General features: G+C 32.7%; 2 long non-coding RNA genes across 2 annotated transcripts; one reads left to right on the forward strand and one right to left on the reverse strand.

The window, feature by feature from the left end:
- The first annotated feature begins 1,781 nt into the window (after positions 1–1,781).
- Positions 1,782–4,051, forward strand: LOC127831007 (uncharacterized). Its single transcript, XR_008026351.1, has 4 exons — positions 1,782–1,931; positions 2,427–2,540; positions 2,794–2,952; positions 3,106–4,051. It is a non-coding gene; the product is annotated as an uncharacterized LOC127831007 (long non-coding RNA).
- Positions 4,052–4,444: 393 nt separating this feature from the next.
- LOC127831008 (uncharacterized) lies at positions 4,445–7,096 on the reverse strand. Its single transcript, XR_008026352.1, has 4 exons — positions 6,954–7,096; positions 6,342–6,446; positions 5,825–5,964; positions 4,445–5,099 (listed from the first exon to the last, which is right to left on the reverse strand). It is a non-coding gene; the product is annotated as an uncharacterized LOC127831008 (long non-coding RNA).
- Between the last annotated feature and the right edge of the window lie 608 nt (positions 7,097–7,704).

A 7,704-nucleotide genomic window follows, 5' to 3' on the forward strand; every position in this document is an offset into this window, starting at 1 on the left:
GTAAAATAAAGATAAACAATTACATATCATTGTTCCTAATGGCCATTTTTTCGAAATTTCAACGCCAGTTGTAGTCTGGTAAAATAGATGTTTGTGGATACAAAATGCTCGTTTTCATTATGGTTTTAACATGGCACCATTTTAGTGTTCGTGTGTCGTATCAATAGATATATTCGCAGGAAATTAACATGGAATGTATTGTGGTCACAAATAAATAATCAAAGCGCTGAAGGCACTGAATATGTTCGCTATTGCATAATTTAACACGCAATTCATTTTTCAAAATCAATCGCAAGTTTGAAATGAACACACGCCATTCAACTTTATAAAGTGTGTGTCATAGCGCACGGGTCGAGTTTTGTGTGCACTTTTTATCATCCTTATTATTTCTTAGAAATAACTAAGACAAAATAAAAACAGCATGCTTTTTGGAAGTTCTGAAAGCATAGAAAGTATGATGAAAATGGTAATGAGAACTTAATATAAAGAAAATTTGCAGTCACCAGCATGTTAAAGGAATATTTTTTCTAATATCAAATGACTATCTCACCAAGAATATAAATTCATAATGAAAGTTCCGTGTACAAAACTTTTGATTTTTGACACCATATACAAATTCAAAATATACAATAATCTTCGTATCTTGTATATGGAGGAATAAAAGTATATAAACATTGCTGTTTATGCTTTACTTGTTACCCGAGCAGTTCACACGGTGTCAACAACGCTAACTTAAACATAGGTATAGAGCACTAATGCGCTTTTAGGCGAAGCTGTTTCAGTTTTCATCTTAGTGACTTTAACATAACGCCAACAGACACGCTTGAATATTTTCAAATATTTAATAAGCTGATTCGAGATACAACCTCTGAATTTTTGCTACATCACTTCGTATGTGCTCAATTCAAAGGATGTAGCACTGTTCAGTGTAAGGAATTCCGGACTACTCTCTGTATGCTCAAACGACACAAATTGTGGCCCTGTTACAATTACGCGTTACAATCAATCTCGCAGAATTTCACTTTCGCCTCCAAGATGAGAAAACAATCATTAGCGAAATAGTATAGTGTCACGATAAGAGAAAATCGTTTAATTATCATACCACAATGTTTGCCGTACTTGGTCAGCACGTCTGGAAATCATTCCTTAATTTGTGAATAGGCTGCCATTATTAACAAGTTTGCTATTTTCAATTCAATTTTGTATCAAAAAGCATTGTTCTTAAATGTGGCATTTTCAATTCGCAATGAGATTTGTAATGACCCTCGTCATGCGAAAATGGGTCTTATCCCATATGCGCCCATCATATTAATAGCCCACTCAGCTATCCCTCCTTCTGGTAAGGAGAAAGATAACATATTGAGTGATTTTAAAGCGAACAGTATCGCCTATGGCCTGACTGCGCAAGAGCACATGTTGGGTTTAACAAACGCTTGCCGAAACGCATAAGACCCATTTTCGCATGACGGCGCTATTGACGTGTGATTTAAATGTGTCGAAAGAAAACTGCGTTTAAATCAAATATAAACATACGATATATTTCGATAGTGAAGTAAGATACTCATAACAAGGCATATGAGGACACATATGAAGTGCTCTCCCGTAGTATATTTTTTATTTACTCACACTAATGTGTGGTTTGACAATGCTAACACACATTTCATGCGGTGAATATGCAGCTTACAAGTGAAAAACACAACACAATAGTTTAATTTTTGTTTATTTGTATTTAATTATTTAGAAAAGTAAAATGCTAACTTTATTTCAAAGTCAGCGTATACACCCTTTCAGTTATTAACTGATTATAATTACCTCCCCTGAATGACGTCATCCGGGGATACCCGATTATCGACTGTAAGCAAACAAAGAGATGTCTGTTTGACAATGTGTGTTTTCAACGGTGTAAATGGACTTAAAATATGAACGAAAAGGTTTGTACTGACCTTATTATTAATAATTTATTATTTTCTTATGCAATTTTGATATTCGGTTTATAATGCTGATAAAGCAGCGGTATTGTTTTTGTCTGTTATATGTTTTCGCGAGGACGAAACGTTCAAACGAAGGATTTTTTACTGAAATAAATCCTGTTCAGAAATGTTGATATAGATTAAATAGGTGGAAATATTGACTTGTTTTATCTAAGGACATTTCGTATTCGTCAAAGTATGAACACTCGTTGGCATTTATATTTTGAAGCAACTAAAGGACGCTCGTACTGGTCTTAGTCATACCGTGCTTTTGTACCAATTGACCATTTTTTTAAATTGAAAGCCAACGGCATCCAATGCAACATATGGTTTGTTAAAAAGCTATTTGTTTGATTAGAGCTTGTACTAAGCTATACCCGGCGTAATGTGTATTAATGTGTAAAGTACAATGAATCAGTTATCATGAATGTTATGAAACAGAATTTTGTTCAACAGATTAATGACCACGACTATGCTGTCCAGTTTTACACAGCAACACCAGTATTCGACTCAAAACCGGATGGAAAACAGATTCAAGACATTACTGTATCACTCGAGAAGAAGTTGAAGGTAAATTAAATTGTTTAGTCAATTGATTTGTTTAAATAACATTTGGGAATAAAACATTTATAGACATATAATAATTAATATCAATACAAATAAAATGAAATTCTTAACCAATAGGATAAAAACACATCTTATTATTTGTTAACCACGTTTGTGGACTTTGTTATACTGATTTTAATGATCCAAAATAATTGGTAAAGTTGTTATTCACTAGATTTTTTTTAAATATTATTAGTTGATCTTCATAAAATTTCAGTCTAACAGGATCTGCTGTGTGCCCAAATGTCACACCACTGGCTAAGGATTGTTAGAAGGCCATGGAAAGCCCAGCTATCATGCATTTCCAGCTGAAGATGATCCAGTTCAAGCTGTTTGGTTGAATAAAATACGAAGAGATGAAGACAGACATTTTAAGGTCAGTTGTTAGTGGTTTCAGTAAAACTTTAAATGATTTTGTATAAAGAAAAATAAAACATGTTAAGTACTATACATTTTCATGTCAGAAAAATAGTGTTGATGTGATTCAAAAAAAGCACACATATTTATTTATTCTTTTTTTTTCTTTCAGATAAGTCACAATACGGTTGTCTGTTTTCTCCATTTTGAACGTGACTGTCTTGATGAATCTGGATTTGCTAAGCGGAGGTATCTAAAACCAGGAGCCATCCCTACACTATTCGACTGCTGGAAGGACAAACCACATCTGTTGAAGCGAATTCAAGTGGAACGTGCAATTAACAAGATTAAAAGTTTTCACATATTTGATCAGGTCATTCTGGTTTCTCTGTTTGGGATAATTAATCAAATTTGGACAGTTTGCTCATTGCTCACTCTTTTCCAAGACCCAATTATACCATGTCCTGGTGTTTAACATACATACCATTTATATGAACATTTGTTGTTCGTGTACATCATACTACATGTAGGCTAATGAAAAACCATTGGCTGTTCATGTAATATTTGTACATTTTTTGGCTTTGTATAAAGTTTTTGATAATTATCTTGATATAAGCATTGATTTAGTTACAGATTAATGCTTAAAGAGTACTTAAAGCTACACACCTTGAAATAAAGTACATGTTCATATAGATGCAATTTGAAAGTGTGCAAAATATTCATTAAATCTATAGTCTAGTTAGCAAGTAATTTATTATTTTTCAAACAGGAATAACTGCTTTTAAAACTGAAAGAAGGATTTCTATATTAAACACGATTATTTTTAACTTTTTAAAGCGCAAAAAAAGATGGCTTTCTACCTTGTTACCACCAGATATATTCTAGTTGGCATAATAAAATTAAATCTATAGCCTAGTTTAATAGCAAGTTATTTTTTTTTTCAAACAGTACTGCTTTTAAAACCGAAAGTAGGATTTCCAGACGTACACATCCATTTCGACAAACGCGATTATTTTTAAGTTGTAAAGTGCAAAAAAGATGGATTTCTACCTTGTAACCACCAGATATATTCTAATTGGCATAGATAAAATATGTCACTCATACTTAAATTTACTATGCCAAATCAGGTGTGTGGCCTTTACATAAAAATTGTATATACATCTTTTTAATCATGTTTGTTAATTTGTTTTGATTGTATGACTACTGAATAAATAATTTTGTTAATAGAAATTTTAGTTTTTTTGGGGAAATATTAGGTAAAACTAAGAAAGTCCAATGCATATTGAGACAAATCAGTACTTAAGTTCGTTTCCTGGGAAGAACCATTACTGATTCTCAATGGGGATCAAAACTGGTTGCTCCAGATTGCTCAGCAGACACCATAGCAACTATTTCACTAAGACTCTGCTACAGATTTGCGTAATCCTTTGAGTAAAAACACTTTGTAATCAATGATATAAGCTTTATTACAACAGAAATAATGCAAGATAAGCACATTTGAGTATCATAGTTCATCACAAAACAGTATGAAGTATCATTAATTGTAAGATTAATGATGAAAGACAACATGTGAAAGCTAGAAATCATAAACTAATTTAAGGAAACACAATCTGAAAATTACAAACATGCAGATACAGGTATTGCACCAAAATGAGCTGAGATCCTATGATTATATTGAATGAATAAATGTGATTTGAGGTGAATCTCACAAATACTGACACTAAAATAACACAAAATTGAATACTTTCAAATATAATTTAGATTATTTCAATACTCTTTATTTCTGATTACCGGTTTTTCATGGAGCGGAAACACTTGCATCTAACAATTGTTGAACTGTTACGTTCAGATGTCCATGTGTCGAATACATAACCGTCATGAAAAAACACATAGCCTCGTTGAAAAGGCTTTTCAACACCCAGTTTTGAACCTTTACCAGAACTTTTGGTCCATTCCAGAATGTTCATGTACGAAAAGTCTTTGAAGATCGGTCTGGTGCTTTGGGTCCATGTGCATTCTTCCAAATTAAGATGTTCTTCCGCTGTTGACACTGTTGATTGTCCTTGACAGTTCATACAGGACGACTTCTGCTTAGCTGCAAATGGCTGGTCTGGATAAGGATCCACAATTAGGATGTTATCCTGGTTGTCACTGAATTTCTTTACCCTGGAAAATATATAAAAGTAAAGATTTAAACTTTGTAACAGAACATTAAGATTTAAGGTGTTACAAAAAAAGCACTACTCCAGAGTCTGTTTCAGATACTTGTTTTCCACCTAATAAACGCCACCCCTACCTTCTTTGTGACCAAAAAATGTATAAAGACAATTTAACTAGTGGCAACCAATTTCTAATGCAGACTTAAGAGAGTAATGTAACTTATTATGTCAGGGATTTTAATTGAAGCAGAAAGCTGTGTGCCACTATGCATGTTATATACATTGTAAAGTACTATATGCTGTGTGGTCGAGTCAGGCTGACTAAACAGATAAAACTTATTTTTAACAGACTGGTTGACAGAAACATAGAAAAAAAATCACAACATGAATGTGCGTTTTTAATATAAAAAGCAGGCTTTTTCCTGGCCATTTTGGGAAAAAAGCAATTGCAGGATCGTGAATTTTTCGTTCCAAAAATCAACTGATTTGGGAAAAACTATTATAAAATAACCCTTCACAATCATTCAAATTAGATGAAAAATCATATTATTCATGGTAATGTACTTTGTTAGATGTCATTTACATATAATTGAGTTAAAATAATCATAACCTCTTCTTTCTTTTTAAAAAATTATTTTTTTCAAATTACAATTTTGGTTAGGGAATGGGTCTGTTTAACTGACCCGTAGATACACCAGGAAAAGGCCTGAAAAGGCGATATAAAATAAGTACCTCAAGCAAAGTTCGGCTTTTGTCTCATTCGATTTCACAGCTTGTCCCCGGCATTTCAACCATATTCGCAACTCTGTAACTTTGCATCTTTCTGGTTGAAGTTGCGGTAAAACAGCGCCAGGGACATCCTTGGCATACAGCTACAAAAAATAAAAAGGCAGGTTTTAAGCATTATTGCTTCTTTAGAAAAAAATCATGTTACTTATACAACATACAAAATTCATCATATTATTTTTTTAGAAAATGGTTTGAAATAAATATGATCGATACTGAATGTAGTGTAAGTTACATGTTTTTTTTTTAAGTGGCAATAATGCTTAAAACCTGACAGCTGAACTTGTATGCTTTCATGTTGGGTCTCTGTACCGAGTCAATATTTATTAGAGTGTATTTATGGTACATGACTATGTCCGGATATATTCATGCCACCAATGTGTATGTATTTGCATAATTATATTAATAATAAACTTAGGAGTATTTATTATAGTGAATTCACATTTTAAACAAAAAAACAAACCTTATGACAATCACAGTCGTGTACTGTTGTACTTTCTTTTCTGTTACAGGATCTGGTTCAGCCATGGTACTTCACTGTTTCTGAACATAGCATTTGGGATGATTCCTGAAAAAACCCACATATAATGCTTTTTTTGCAGCTGATTTTTATATTATTTCAACACGTCAGTCAAACACTCAAAGAAACAAAGGATAGTTTCGGTTTTGAAAGTTTATAAATATAGAGATTTTGGTGTAAAAAACATGAAAGTTAAATGACCCGTTCTCCTGATTGGTTTTCATTCACATTCTTCTACTTTCTAGTTCTATTTAAGAATAAAAAAGCCCCGAAATCATATAATTCCTATGATAAAATCATGATTACAAATATAAACTTTCTGAAAATAACTCGTTTTTGCTTTCTTTCAAAATTTGGCATTTTTATACAATATTTACTTTTAGGTTCCAATCCAGGTGTAATGGTATATGTACGAACATGAAATGTGTCTTGACAAAACGGAATGTTAATATGCATTTTTTCTCACTTCATCGTACTTAAAAGTAAATATACAACAAGCGATAGCTTTAATATGCGTCAATAAAATAATAAAAATAAAACATGTGTGCAACTTACGCATATATTGTGCTAAAGACGTTGATTTCTTCAGCGACACAGTAAAATTTTATTTTCTCTGGCGAATTTCTATCCCCCGTTGACGTCACATCCGGCTAAGGGACACAACTCTAACACTAGTAAAAGCGAATAACTGAAAGGGTGTATACGCCGACTACATTTTTAAAAGACATTTATTGTTATAAATATATTTAATATAATATATTTAGTTGTTTTCGGTTTTAGCGATTATAAAGCATTTTCGTGGTTGCCTATAGTATGCCTGTAGTAATTGATGAACTCATATCCAACTGTCTATGTATTGAGAACTGTGAATATAAACAAGCTAAACCTTCTACTAACCTTCTACTATTGCGTTGCTAGCACCCGTAAATACAAAAGATCGCCGCTATCTGTTGAGAACCAAAGAACGTTTTTTCCAGAAATACCCGCTGTAGTAGCATGAACGAGGTTATGAAACAGGTCATTCGTATTATTATTATAAATTGTTTGTTATATTCGGGTTTAGCGATTATGAAACATTTTTTTGTTTTTGTCTATCGTATCGCTGAAGTTATTGTTGAACTTATGTTCAACGTTTTATAAATTGAGAATATAAATAAGCGTCAACTTTTTCCCAAATCTCTCAATTTACGACCTGTACTACGTCATTGAGTTGTATGTGAGAGCGTAACCTATTGCGTTGTTATCGCCCGTAAACTTTCCTTTGTTTATCGACAGGCGCATCTATTAATAGCCTCATATCATGAAT

The sequence above is a fragment of the Dreissena polymorpha genome, chromosome 5, assembly GCF_020536995.1.
Source record: "Dreissena polymorpha isolate Duluth1 chromosome 5, UMN_Dpol_1.0, whole genome shotgun sequence".
Classification (NCBI taxonomy): Eukaryota; Metazoa; Mollusca; class Bivalvia; order Myida; family Dreissenidae; genus Dreissena; species Dreissena polymorpha.